Raw genomic sequence first — 15,037 nt, 5'->3', positions numbered from 1 at the left:
AAAACTGTCCGTATAGAATGCCTATTATATATGGCAGTCTGCTTTCTCCATTTTTCAGGTCTGGGAAGGGCATTTCTGTTAAGATCCCACCAGATTTTCTTTGGCTTCTGGGACTGTGGGGCAAAATTGTTTGCAAACTTTAAATTACGTGAGCCATCAGGGAGGAGCAAGCTTCTATTGCATATGTGGGTTTGCTTGCGACTGGCTGCCCCCCAAGGACTACCTTTAGGTGGCACTCCCTGGTTGGCAGAATTTGTCATTCATTGATTCTTGCATTCAGATGAACACATCCAGACACTGGGTCTATACTGGCCCTGTGCTGGGCCTGGGGATCTGGGGAGGAAGGCCTTGTTCTTGACCTTGGGGAAGTGCAGTTTAGTGGTGAGTTGAGTAGGTAAACAGACAAATGCAATATAATATGATAAGTACGGTGATGGGGGGAGGTGGAGGAAGTCTTCTCGCTGGGGCTAAGTCTTGAGGGGACATGTAGGGAAGGCATTCCAGTAAGAATAAGCATGTGTGTAAAGGCCAGAGCTGAGGGAGGCAATGGTGCTCTCAGGGGACCACCAGTATCTGGGTTTGGCAGTGTCCAGTGTGGGGGAGGGGTTGCAGGTAGTGGGCCATGAAGCTGCACAGGTTGACAAAGTCACATCACTGAGGGCCAAGGATGCCTTCCTGAGGGACTTGGACTTTATCCTGAGGCCGTTTGGCTGTCAAATGGGAGTGAAAGGGAAGGTTTGCCTGTTAGGAAGCTGATCCTGGCTGCAGTATGGAGGATGGCCGGAGGTGCCAAGGGTGAAGCACACAGGTGAGGGGTGATGGGCCTGCGCCAAGGAAGGAGCAGGAGGTTGGCCGGAAGGGCCCACAGGTGGGTGAGATGATTATCTGTGGGGCACACGCTGCATTTGAGGTGCCCGACGGGCGTTCAGGTGGAGGTGTCTGGGAGGCAGTTGGATGTGCGAATCTGGCCTCCTGAGAGAGGTTTGGGAGTCACTAACCTATAGATGGGACAGGATGAATTCACCCAAGGAGGGTGTGGAGAGAGAGAGATTGAGAGAGAGAGATTGAGAGAGAGAGAGAAGGGCGTTAAAGAAAAGAGATGGGTAGAGTTGGGGAGCCAGTAAAATGACTGAGCGGGAGTAGACAGAGAAGTGGGGGTGATGAAGAGTGTGTGGTGTAATGGGAGCCTTGGGAAGGCCCTGGTGAGGACCCTCCCTCAAACCCACCTTCTCTGGCTTCCTACGCCTGGGGTGCCTTGCCCCTTATGGGGTGATTGGTATTTTAGTGGTGACACAGTCTCTCTGATGGTGAAAATTTAGATGCTACAGTAGACCAGTTGTGGGACAAAGGTTGGGGAGGGGGACTCTTGTGTGCTTTAAATACTCATGGATACTGTTTATGCAGCTCTTACAGGTGTTGGTAACTTTACACAAATTATCGCATTTAATCTTCAAACAACTCTTTTCAGGCAGATATTATTCCCCCACCCCTTGACAAGTGAGGAAACTGTGGCTCAGAGAGGTTAAGTGTCTTGCCCAAGGTCACACAGCTGTTAGAACTGTAGCTGGGATGTGGAGTCAGGTCTTTTTGCTTTCCATATTCCAAGTTTTTTTTTTTTTTTAATTGCTTTCCTTAGCACATGTTTCAGAGGTGGCTGCCTCCTAGATTGGCATCTGAGCCTGGCCTGGCTTGCCCACACCCTCCAAGCCTCCAGGCCACGGGGACTTCAGAGGAGGCTTGTATCCTAGATTAGCCCTAAAGACAACATGCTCCTGAAGAAGAAAGAGGAGGTCTAGGCACAGCCGAGGCCTGGGATGGGAAGGGCTTCCCGAGAATCAGTGGGGAACTTCCTCCTGGGAAAGCCATGAGAGGGGCAGTTCCTCTCCTGGGCCAGGCGTCAGGGAGTCAGGGCCCCAGCTGTTCCTGCCCGGCCGCCCGCAGCCCTGAGCGCCCACCGGAGACAGGAGGCCCTGCCTGCTCACTGCCCATTGTCCCTGCACCACAGTGCCGCTTCCCATGCGCCTCCTGTTTATACAGGAAGCCCCTGCTCTGGGGTGCCACCTCCCTCCCCTGATGGCTGGCTCCAAGCTCAAATTCCTCACAGGCAGCCTCAGTGAGGGAGGACTAGAGTACGTTATCCCTGCTCAGTCACTTTGAGAATTAGTACAGCAGAGTGGGTAGAAGCATGGCCTTGTGGTGTGGCTACCCTGGACTTGAATCTGGCCACTCTTTAGCTGTACGGCCTTGGGCATTCACGCTGACCCTGTGAGGGCAGCTTCCTCCTCTGTAAGATGGGGAGTATCAGTCCTGTTTCTCTCACAGTTTCTGTGTAAAGGTAAGTGAAATATGGAAGTGTCTGGAACACACTATGTGCCCAGTAACTTACAGATCCCGTCGTTACTTGTTCTTTACTTCCCACTTTTAGTTGCCCTGAATTTCAGCTGTGTTCCAGCTGCAGGTGACGGTTTTAGAATATGGCCTCCAAATTTTGTGGCATTCCTCCTTTTAAGGGGTAGGGTCTATGTCTCCTCCCCTTGAGTCTGGGTGTTCGTGTGACTACCTTGGCCAGTATGGTAGGGCGGAAGTGACACTGTGACTTCACAGGCTTTGTTTTGGCTGCCGGAACACATACAGGTGGTCCCTGACTTCTGATTTTTCGACTTTATGATGGTGTGAAAGTGATGCAAATTCAGTACAAACTGAATTTTGAATTTTGATCTTTTCCTGGTGATACAATACTCTTATGATGCTGGGCAGTGGCAGCAAGCTGTAGCTCCCAGTCAGCTACCATGAGATTAAACAACTGATACACTTACAACCATTCTGTACCCATACAACCATTCTAGTTTCCACTTTCAGTACAGTATTCAATAAATTACATGAGATGTTCAACCCTTTTTTATAAAATAGGCTTTGTGTTAGATGATTTTGCCCAACGGTAGGCTAATTTAAGTCTTCTGAGTGTGTTTAAGGTAGACTAGGCTAAGCTGTGATGTTTGGTAGATTAGGTATATTAAATGCATTTTCGGCTTATGAAAAATTCAACTTAACGATGGGTTTATTGGGAGGTAACCCCATTGTAAGTCGATAAAGATCTGTACTTGGAGCCCTGAGTCGCCAGGTAAGAATCTAACTACTCTGGAGTTTGGCAGGCAGTGACGATTGTTCTTGTTGGGTGAACTACCAGAGGGGTGGGAATAGTTTTTCCAGTTCAATAAATACTTATTGAGTGGAGTTTCAAAATGGTATACTGAAATCAAACTGGAATTCCCTCCCTCACCAACAAAATATGGAAAAAATTAAAAAGATAAAATAATAAATACAGAGTTGCACTTAAATTATGAAGGGATAAAACATTCCTGGAATGAGGAAGTGACTAGGATATGACAGCCATAAGCTGAAGTGCTTCTGAGTTTGTGCCCAAAACATATGCAGAATTATGTCTCAGAAGAGGTGCATGCAATCAAGACTCACCAACCAATAAACATTAGTTAAGCACTTATGTGCTAAGGCTTTGTCACTTATCTGTGTATTTTTACAGTTAATGCTTGTTTAGAGTCACTTACATGTTTACATTTTCTTTGCTCACCCATTTCTTCCTTTTGAGTTTAATTTCCTTCTTCCTGAAGCATATAGTTTCTTTCTTTTTTAAAAAATAAATTTATTTATGCATTTATTTATTTTTGGCTGCCTTGGGTCTTCATTGGTGCACGTGGGCATTCTCTAATTCCGGCAAGCAGGGGCTACTCTTCGTTGCTGTGCACGGGCTTCTCATTGCGGTGGCTTCTCTTTATTCCAGAGCACGGGCTCTAAGCACACGGGCCTCAGTAGTTATGGCATGTGGGTTCAGTAGTTGTGGCTCGTGGGCTATGGAGCGCAGGCTCAGTAGTTGTGGCACACAGGCTTAGTTGCTCCGCGGCATGTGGGATCCTCCTGGACCAGGGTTCGAACCCATGTTCTCTGCATTGGCAGGAGGATTTCTAACCCCTGTACCACCAGGGAAGTCCAGCATATGTTTTCGTAGTGCTTTCACCAAAAGTTTGTGTGTAGTAAGTCTTGATGAAATTTAAGAATTTCATTTTCCCTCTTAAATGTTAATATTATTGGATATAGAACATCAAAGGTGACAGTTATTTTTCCTCAGTACATGGGAGATACTTGGAATATTCTATTACTTTCTGGCATCTGTGGTGTCTGTTGAGAAGTCTGAGGTGAGCCTAATTGTTCCTTTGTAGGTAATGTGTCTAGTCTCTCTAGTTGCTTTTAAGATTTTACTTTGATGTTTTGCAATTTTAATATGATATGTCTAGGCGTGGAATTAGTTTTATATATTCTGCTTGGGGACTGGAGTGATTCTTCCTTATGAAGATTCATATTTTTCATCAATTTTGAGAATTCCTGGCTGTTACATCTTTTTTTAAAAAAATTTATTTAAGTTTTTGGCTGCGTTGGGTCTTTGTTGCTGCACATGGGCTTTCTCTAGTTGTGGCGAGCAGGGGCTACTCTTCGTTGTGGTGCGTGGGCTTCTCATTGAGGTGGCATCTCTTGTTGCAGAGCACGGGCTCTAGGCGCGTGGGCTTCAGTAGTTGTGGTGCATGGGCTTAGTTGCTCTGCAGCATGTGGCGTCTTCCCGGGCCAGGGATTGAACCCATGTCCCCTGCATTGGCAGGCAGATTCTTAACCACTGCACCACCAGGGAAGTCCCTGTTACATCTTTTAATATTACCTTTTCCCTATTCTTTTTATTCTTTCCCATTACAAATTTGTTGGACCTTCTCATTCTCTTTTCTTTTTCCCTTAATTATCATTCATGCTTTCTGTTGCTTTATCTCTCTGTACAATATTTTTTTTTTTATTTTTTTTTTTTTATTTTTTTAACATCTTTATTGGAGTATAATTGCTTTACAATGGTATGTTAGTTTCAGCTTCACAACAAAATGAATCAGTTATATATATACATATATTCCCATATCTCTTCCCGCTTGCGTCTCCCTCCCTCCCACCCTCCCTATCCCACCCCTCCAGGCGGTCACAAAGCACCGAGCTGATCTCCCTGTGCTATGCGGCTGCTTCCCACTAGCTATCTACCTTACGTTTGGTAGTGTATATATGTCCATGCCTCTTTATCGCTTTGTCACCGTTTACACTTCCCCCTCCCCATAGCCTCAAGTCCATTCTCTAGTAAGTCTGTGTCTTTATTCCTGTTTCACCCCTAGGTTTTTCATGACATTTTTTTTTTTTTTTAAATTCCATATATATGTGTTAGCATACGGTATTTGTCTCTCTCTTTCTGACTTACTTCACTCTGTATGACAGACTCTAGGTCTATCGACCTCATTACAAATAGCTCAATTTCGTCTCTTTTTATGGCTGAGTAATATTCCATTGTATATATGTGCCACATCTTCTTTATCCATTCATCCGATGATGGACACTTAGGTTGTTTCCATCTCTGGGCTATTGTAAATAGAGCTGCAATGAACATTTTGGTACATGACTCTTTTTGAATTATGGTTTTCTCAGGGTATATGCCCAGTAGTGGGATTGCTGGGTCATATGGTAGTTCTATTTGTAGCTTTTTAAGGAACCTCCATACTGTTCTCCACAGTGGCTGTATCAATTTACATTCCCACCAACAGTGTAAGAGGGTTCCCTTTTCTCCACACCCTCTCCAGCATTTATTGTTTCTAGATTTTTTGATGATGGCCATTCTGACTGGTGTGAGATGATATCTCATTGTAGTTTTGATTTGCATTTCTCTCATGATTAGTGATGTTGAGCATTCTTTCATGTGTTTGTTGGCACTCTGTATATCTTCTTTGGAGAAATGTCTATTTAGGTCTTCTGCCCATTTTTGGATTGGGTTGTTTGTTTTTTTGTTATTAAGCTGCATGAGCTGCTTATAAATTTTGGAGATCAATCCTTTGTCAGTTGCTTCATTTGCAAATATTTTCTCCCATTCTGAGGGTTGTCTTTTGGTCTTCTTCATGGTTTCCTTTGCTGCGCAAAAGCTTTTAAGTTTCATTAGGTCCCATTTGTTTACTCTTGTTTTTATTTCCATTACTCTAGGAGGTGGGTCAGAAAGAATCTTGCTGTGATTTATGTCATAGAGTGTTCTGCCTATGTTTTCCTCTAAGAGTTTGATAGTTTCTGGCCTTACATTTAGGTCTTTAATCCATTTTGAGCTTATTTTTGTGTATGGTGTTAGGGAGTGATCTAACTTCATACTTTTACATGTAGCTGTCCAGTTTTCCCAGCACCACTTATTGAATAGGCTGTCCTTTCTCCACGGTACATTTCTGCCTCCTTTGTCAAAGATAAGTTGACCATATGTGCGTGGGTTTATCTCTGGGCTTTCTATCCTGTTCCATTGATCTATCTTTCTGTTTTTGTGCCAGTACCATACCGTTTTGATAACTGTAGCTTTGTAGTATAGTCTGAAGTCTGGGAGCCTGATTCCTCCAGTTCCTTCTTTCGTTCTCAAGATTGCTTTGGCTATTCGGGGTCTTTTGTGTTTCCATACAAATTGCAAAATTTTTTGTTCTAGTTCTGTGAAAAATGCCAGTGGTAGTTTGATAGGGATTGCATTGAATCTATAGATTGCTTTCGGTAGTAGAGTCATTTTCACAATGTTGATTCTTCCAATCCAAGAACATGGTATATGTCTCCATCTATTTGTATCATCTTTAATTTCTTTCATCAGTGTCTTATAATTTTCTGCATACAGATCTTTTGTCTCCTTAGGTAGGTTTATTCCTAGATATTTTATTCTTTTTGTTGCAATGGTAAATGGGAGTGTTTTCTTGATTTCACTTTCAGCTTTTTCGTCATTAGTATATAGGAATGCCAGAGATTTCTGTGCATTAATTTTGTATCCTGCCACTTTACCAAATTCATTGATTAGCTCTAGTAGTTTTCTGGTAGCATCTTTAGGGTTCTCTATGTATAGGATCATGTCATCTGCAAACAGTGACAGCTTTACTTCTTCTTTTCCGATTTGGATTCCTTTTATTTCCTTTTCTTCTCTGATTGCTGTGGCTAAAACTTCCAAAACTATGTTGAATAAGAGTGGTGAGAGTGGGCAACCTTGCCTTGTTCCTGATCTTAGTGGAAATGCTTTCAGTTTTTCACCATTGAGGATGATGTTTGCTGTGGGCTTGTCATATATGGCCTTTATTATGTTGAGGAAAGTTCCCTCTATGCCTACTTTCTGCAGGGTTTTTATCATAAATGGGTGTTGAATTTTGTCAAAAGCTTTCTCTGCATCTATTGAGATGATCATATGGTTTTTCTCCTTCAGTTTGTTAATATGGTTTATCACATTGATAGATTTGCGTATATTGAAGAATCCTTGCATTCCTGGAATAAACCCCACTTGATCATGGTGTATGATCCTTTTAATGTGCTGTTGGATTCTGTTTGCTAGTATTTTGTTGAGGATTTTTGCATCTATGTTCATCAGTGATATTGGCCTGTAGTTTTCTTTCTTTGTGACATCCTTGTCTGGTTTTGGTATCAAGGTGATGGTGGCCTCGTAGAAGGAGTTTGGGAGTGTTCCTCCCTCTGCTATATTTTGGAAGAGTTTGAGAAGGATAGGTGTTAGCTCTTCTCTAAATGTTTGATAGAATTCGCCTGTGAAGCCATCTGGTCCTGGGCTTTTCTTTGTTGGAAGATTTTTAATCACAGTTTCAATTTCAGTGCTTGTGATTGGTCTGTTCATATTTTCTATTTCTTCCTGATTCAGTCTTGGCAGGTTGTGCATTTCTAAGAATTTGTCCATTTCTTCCAGATTGTCCATTTTATTGGCATAGAGTTGCTTGTAGTAATCTCTCATGATCTCTTTTATTTCTGCAGTGTCAGTTGTTACCTCTCCTTTTTCATTTCTAATTCTATTGATTTGAGTCTTCTCCCTTTTTTTCTTAATGAGTCTGGCTAGTGGTTTATCTATTTTGTTTATCTTCTCAAAGAACCAGCTTTTAGTTTTATTGATCTTTGCTATTGTTTCCTTCATTTCTTTTTCATTTATTTCTGATCTGATTTTTATGATTTCTTTCCTTCTGCTAGCTTTGGGGTTTTTTTGTTCTTCTTTCTCTAATTGCTTGAGGTGCAAGGTTAGGTTGTTTATTCGAGATGTTTCCTGCTTCTTAAGGTGGGCTTGTATTGCTATAAACTTCCCCCTTAGAACTGCTTTTGCTGCATCCCACAGGTTTTGGGTCGTTGTGTCTCCATTGTCATTTGTTTCTAGGTATTTTTTGATTTCCTCTTTGATTTCTTCAGTGATCACTTCATTATTAAGTAGTGTATTGTTTAGCCTCCATGTGTTTGTATTTTTTACAGATCTTTTCCTGTAATTGATATCTAGTCTCATGGCGTTGTGGTCAGAAAAGATACTTGATACAATTTCAATTTTCTTAAACTTACCAAGGCTTGATTTGTGACCCAAGATATGATCTATCCTGGAGAATGTTCCATGAGCACTTGAGAAAAATGTGTATTCTGTTGTTTTTGGATGGAATGTCCTATAAATATCAATTAACTCCATCTCGTTTAATGTATCATTTAAAGCTTGTGTTTCCTTATTTATTTTCATTTTGGATGATCTGTCCATTGGTGAAAGTGGGGTGTTAAAGTCCCCTACTATGAATGTGTTACTGTCGATTTCCCCTTTTATGGTTGTCAGTATTTGCCTTATGTATTGAGGTGCACCTATGTTGGGTGCATAAATATTTACAATTGTTATATCTTCTTCTTGGATCGATCCCTTGATCATTATGTAGTGTCCTTCTTTGTCTCTTCTAATAGTCTTTGTTTTAAAGTCTATTTTGTCTGATATGAGAATTGCTACTCCAGCTTTCTTTTGGTTTCCATTTGCATGAAATACCTTTTTCCATCCCCTTACTTTCAGTCTGTATGTGTCTCTAGGTCTGAAGTGGGTCTCTTGTAGACAGCAAATATATGGATCTTGTTTTTGTATCCATTCAGCCAATCTGTGTCTTTTGGTGGGAGCATTTAGTCCATTTACATTTAAGGTAATTATTGATATGTGTGTTCCTATTCCCATTTTCTTAATTGTTTTGGGTTCGTTATTGTAGGTCCTTTCCTTCTTTTGTGTTTCTTGCCTAGAGAAGTTCCTTTAGCAGTTGTTGTAGAGCTGGTTTGGTGGTGCTGAACTCTCTCAGCTTTTGCTTGTCTGTAAAGGTTTTAATTTCTCCATCAAATCTGAATGAGATCCTTGCTGGGTAGAGTAATCTTGGTTGCAGGTTTTTCTCCTTCAACACTTTCAATATGTCCTGCCACTCCCTTCTGGCTTGCAGAGTTTCTGCTGAAAGATCAGCTGTTAACCTTATGGGGAGTCCCTTGTGTGTTATTTGTTGTTTTTCCCTTGCTGCTTTTAATATGTTTTCTTTGTATTTAATTTTTGACAATTTGATTAATATGTGTCTTGGCGTATTTCTCCTTGGATTTATCCTGTATGGGACTCTCTGTGCTTCCTGGACTTGATTAACGATTTCTTTTCCCATATTAGGGAAGTTTTCAACTATAATCTCTTCAAATATTTTCTCAGTCCCTTTCTTTTTCTCTTCTTCTTCTGGAACCCCTATAATTCGAATGTTGGTGCGTTTAATGTTGTCCCAGAGGTCTCTGAGGCTGTCCTCAGTTCTTTTCATTCTTTTTTCTTTATTCTGCTCTGCAGTAGTTATTTCCACTATTTTATCTTCCAGGTCACTTATCCGTTCTTCTGCCTCAGTTATTCTGCTATTGATCCCATCTAGAGTACTTTTAATTTCATTTATTGTGTTGTTCATCGTTGCTTGCTTCATCTTTAGTTCTTCTAGGTCCTTGTTAACTGATTCTTGCAATTTGTCCATTCTATTGTCCATTCTATCTCCAAGATTTCGGATCAACCTTACTATCATTATTCTGAATTCTTTTTCAGGTAGACTGCCTATTTCCTCTTCATTTGTTAGGTCTGGTGGGTTTTTATCTTGCTCCTTCATCTGCTCTGTGTTTTTCTGTCTTCTCATTTTGCTTATCTTACTGTGTTTGGGGTCTCCTTTTTTGCAGGCTGAAGGTTCATAGTTCCTGTTGTTTTTTGTGTCTGTCCCCAGTGGCTAGGGTTGGTTCAGTGGGTTGTGTAGGCTTCCTGGTGGAGGGTACTAGTGCCTGTGTTCTGGTGGATGAGGCTGGATCTTGTCTTTCTGGTGGGCAGGTCCACGTCTGGTGGTGTGTTTTGGGGTGTCTGTAGACTTACTATGATTTTGGGCAGCCTCTCTGCTAATGGGCGGGGTTGTGTTCCTGTCTTGCTAGTTGTTTGGCATAGGATGTCCAGCACTGTAGCTTGCTGGTCGTTGAGTGAAGCTGGGTGCTGGCGTTGAGATGGAGATCTCTCGGAGATTTTTGTTTGATATTATGTGCAGCTGGGAGGCCTCTTGTGGACCAGTGTCCTGAAGTTGGCTCTCCCACCTCAGAGGCACAGCACTGAGTCCTGGCTGCAGCACCAAGAGCCTTTCATCCACAGGGCTCCTTAATTTGGGATGATTCGTTGTCTATTCAGGTATTCCACAGATGCAGGGTATATCAAGTTGATTGTGGAGCTTTAATCCGCTGCTTCTGAGGCTGCTGGGAGAGATTTCCCTTTCTCTTCTTTGTTCTGACAGTTCCCAGGGGCTCAGCTTTGGATTTGGCCCCGCCTGTGCGTGTAGGTCGCCGGAGGGCGTCTGTTATTTGCTCAGACAGGACGAGGTTAAAGGAGCCGCTGCTTCGGAGGCTCTGGCTCACCCAGGCCGGGGGGTAGGGAGGGTCACGGAGTGCGGGGCGGGCCTGCCGCGGCAGAGGCCGGCGTGATGCTGCAGCCTGAGGCGCGCCGTGCGCTCTCTCGGGGAGCCGTCCCTGGATCCCGGGACCCTGGCAGTGGCGGGCTGCACCGGCTCCCCGGAAGGGCGTGTGGCTAGTGACCTGTGTTCGCACACAGGCCTCCTGGCGGCGGCAGCAGCGGCCTTAGCGTCCCATGTCCGTCTCTGGGCTCCGCACTCTTAGCCGCGGCTCGCGCCCGTCCCTGGAGCTCTCTCAAGCAGCGTTCTTAATCCCCTCTCCTCGTGCACCAGGAAACAAAGAGGGACGTAAAAGTCTCTTGCCTCTTCGGCAGGTCCAGACCCCTCCCAGGACTCTCTCCCGGCCAGCCGCGGCGCACCAACGCCCTGCAGGCTGTGTTCACGCCGCCAACCTCAGTCCTCTCCCGGCGCTCCGACAAAAGCCGGAGCCTCAGCTCCCAGTCCCGGCCGCCCCGGCGGGCGAGCAGACAAGCCTCTCGGCTGGTGAGTGCCGGTCGGCCCGATCCTCTGCGCTGGAATCTGTCCGCTTTGCCCTCCGCACCCCTGTTGCTGTGCTCTCCTCCGCGGCTCCCAAGCTCCCCCACTCCGCCTCCCGAAGTCTCCACCCGCGAAGGGGCTTCCTAGTGTGTGGACACTTTTCCTCCTTCACAGCTCTCTCCCGCTGGTGCAGGACCCGTCCCTATCCTTTTGTCTCTGTTTAGTTTTTTCTTTTGCCCTAACCAGGTACGTGGGGGGTTCCTTGCCTTTTGGGAGGTCTGAGGTCTTCTGCCAGCGTTCAGTAGGTGTTTTGTAGGAGTTGCTCCACGCGTAGATGTATTTCTGGTGTATCTGTGGAGAGGAAGGTGATCTCCGCGTCTCTCTGTACAATATTATGGGTGATCTCCTCATAGCTATTTTCCAATTCAGTAATTTTCTTTTCAGCTCCTGAAAAGAGATTTTACTCATCCATTAAAATTTTAGGTTTTTTTTTTTTAAATTTAATTTTGATGACTATATTTTTTCATTTCTAGAAGTTTTGTTTGGTTCTTTAAAAAAATGCCTGGTATTTCATTATGGTTTCTGTTATCTTTTTCTCTTTTATTATTTTAAACATACTTATTTTATAGTCTTTCAGAATGTTTGTCTATTGGAAGCTCTTGGGATGCCATTTATCCTGTTTGTTGTGTCTGAAAACTTGCTCATGGTAAACTTTTCTTTGTATGGTCTGCCATTTTCACTGGTGACTTCCTTCCCAGTGGGAATCCTGTACTGCCTGAGTTGTAGGAATGACCCCACAGAGAGGTTTTATTTTGGTTTTGCCAGGTGCCCTGGAGGCATCAGCAGCTTGGGATCTATTTTTTCTTTATTTGTTAATATTTTGACTTGGGATTGCTGTACAATGTGGGTGGTATAAGTTCAACTCTAAACCATCACGTGGAGAGATCAGGAAGAGACAAGCTTTATTGCTATGTCTCTGGGTTGGTGGGGAAGATTTTCTAACCTTCTTTTTGCTTAGGGTGCAGCTCTTCAAAAGTCCTGACCTTCTGTAGGATTCTAACTCCTAATTTAACTTGAGTGATCTCAAAGCTCTGTCTCTTGTACCTGTAAGAAGGTTAGAACTGAAGCACTCCACTTTCAGAGATATTTTGTAGTCTGTAAGCCCACCGCCCCTTATCTAGGACTTCTTCAATGTTTTCTCATGTGCTACTCTTCTGGCTTTCAGTTCCCTCTATATTTCTGGTGTCTAGGGATTTTTCTTTCTTGAGAGCAAGAAGTTGAAAAAAATGGATCTTTTTTTACTAGTTATTTTAAAATCTAGAGTTTCTGTGAGTTTGTAATGGAAGACTCTTCTTTTTAAATAGCTTCAGGTCACAATGAACCTTTCCAGGACCTTTGTGTATGTTCTCTCATATCATTCTTACAAGAACTGTGTGACACAGACGTTATTTATCAACTTCTATTTATGCATTATGATATTGAAACTTGGCAAGTTTAAGTCTTGTCCTAGATCAGACAGGTAGGAAATGGCTTTGTTAAGATTTGAACCCAGCTTTCTCTGGTTCCATTTAGTGTAGCCTTTAGGAAGTTATTGATAAAGATCTCCTACCCCCATCACTTCATTATGAAAATCTTCAAACATAATGCATATACATCCTATCCACCCAGATTCTACAGTTGTCATTTTGCTATATTTGCTTTATTCTGTATCTATCCATTACCCATCCTTCTAGTCATCCATCTATTCATCTTGTATTTTGATACGTTTCAAAATAAGTTGCAGACATCAGTATACTTCATCCCTAAACAGTTCAGCATGCATATTATTAGCTAGAGTTAAATATTTATTTATGGTTCTTTTCCCCCCTAGATACAAATGCGCCAGTATTAACTCTACCATCCATGAGTTTTGACTAATGTGCACACCTGTGTAATGCAAATCCATATCAACATATAGAGCATCATCATCTCTGCAGGAAGTTCCCTCCTGCCCCTTCCCAGTCAGTCCCTGTACCTGCCCAGAGGCAACTCTTTTTTGTTTTTGCGGTACGCGGGCCTCTCACTGTTGTGGCCTCTCCCGTTGCGGAGCACAGGCTCTGGACGCGCAGGCTCAGCAGCCATGGCTCACGGGCCCAGCCGCTCTGCGGCATGTGGGATCTTCCCGGACCGGGGCACGAACCTGTGTCCCCTGCATCGGCAGGCGGACTCTCAACCACTGCGCCACCAGGGAAGCCCCGAGGCAACTCTTTTGATGTTTTCCCCCATGAACTAGTTTTGCCTGTTCTAGAAATTCTTTCCAGGTGTATTCCTTTGGGTAATTATTCTTTCATTCAGCAAAATGATCTTGAGTTTCATTCATGTTTTGCGGGTATGTGTATCAGTAGTTTGTTCATTTTTATTGCTGAGTAGTATTTCATTGTTTGGCTATAACACAGTTTATCCATTCTCCTATTGTTAGAAACCTGAGCTGTATACAGTTTTTAGATATCACAATGAAGCTGATACGAACATTTAAAAATTATTGTTATTTTAATGTTTATTTATTTATATTATTATTTTAATTGAAGTGTAGTTGATGTACACTACTATATAAGTTACAGGTGTACAGTAAAGTGATCCACAATTTTTAAATTTGTACTCCACTTATAGTTATTATAAAATACTGGTTATATTCTGTGTGTTGTACAATACATCCTTGTAGCTTATTTTATACATAATAGTTTGTACCTCTGAATCCCCTACGTTTATATTGCCCCACTATGAACATTTTTACAAATATTGTTATTTTATGACATGGGGGTGAGAGAGCAGTGTAGCAGCTAGATTGCAGTTAGTTGAGGGAGATGAGGGAGTGCAGAGAATGAGCACAATTTTCTTTTTCTTTTTTGTGGCTGTGCTGCGCTGCTAGCGGGATCTTAGTTCCCTGACCAGGAATTGAGCCTGAGCCATGGCAGTGAAAGCTCTGAGTCCTAACCACTGGACCACTGGGGAAATCCCCAGATAATTTTCTTAAGGTGAGTAGATGAAAAGTCGGGAGAGAAAGCAGTAGCTAGAGGGATGTTCATGGGTCAGGGATGGTATATCTATATCTATATCTATCTATCTATACACCATATATTTGAGTTAAATACATGGTTAATATATATAACACATTAAAGTATAAATACATAATAATTAGTATAAAGTAAATATAATAATATATTTATATATAATATATACATATATAAATTAAACATACATATGTATATACAAGTATAAATATATGTATTTCTATTAGTGGGAATAATACACACATGTTTTCACAGGGGGAGAGGAACGGGATGGGAGGGAAGGGATGGGAATCTTGGCTTCTGGGGACAGCCCGTGGCTGCCCTCATTTTGGCCCTGGGTCTCAGATTCTGGGCAGAGCCCATGGTCCTTATGGTTGTTCCCTGGCTTCCCTTGGTGGAGTCTTGGGTCCTGATGGCATCAGCAGTTCTGACCATTGAAGGGACAGCAGAACTCTGTCTTGGCCGTTTGCTCAGGCTCTTCATGCTCTGGGGGGGACAGCAAGTGCCAGTGAGAGGTGGGATGTGGCTTTGGGCAGTGGGGAAGAATCTGCTCAGAATAATTGGGCCACTTCTTGTGGTGATGCCTGCATGGACCTTGCCATGGGAGAACCGCTAAGATTCCTTCCAGGCCTGAGGAACTGTGACTTGGGGGGAAGGGTGACCCCTCCCTTGTGAGCA

This window comes from Tursiops truncatus, chromosome 4 (genome assembly GCF_011762595.2).
Source record: "Tursiops truncatus isolate mTurTru1 chromosome 4, mTurTru1.mat.Y, whole genome shotgun sequence".
Classification (NCBI taxonomy): Eukaryota; Metazoa; Chordata; class Mammalia; order Artiodactyla; family Delphinidae; genus Tursiops; species Tursiops truncatus.
Note: the sequence above shows the minus strand (reverse complement) of the source record.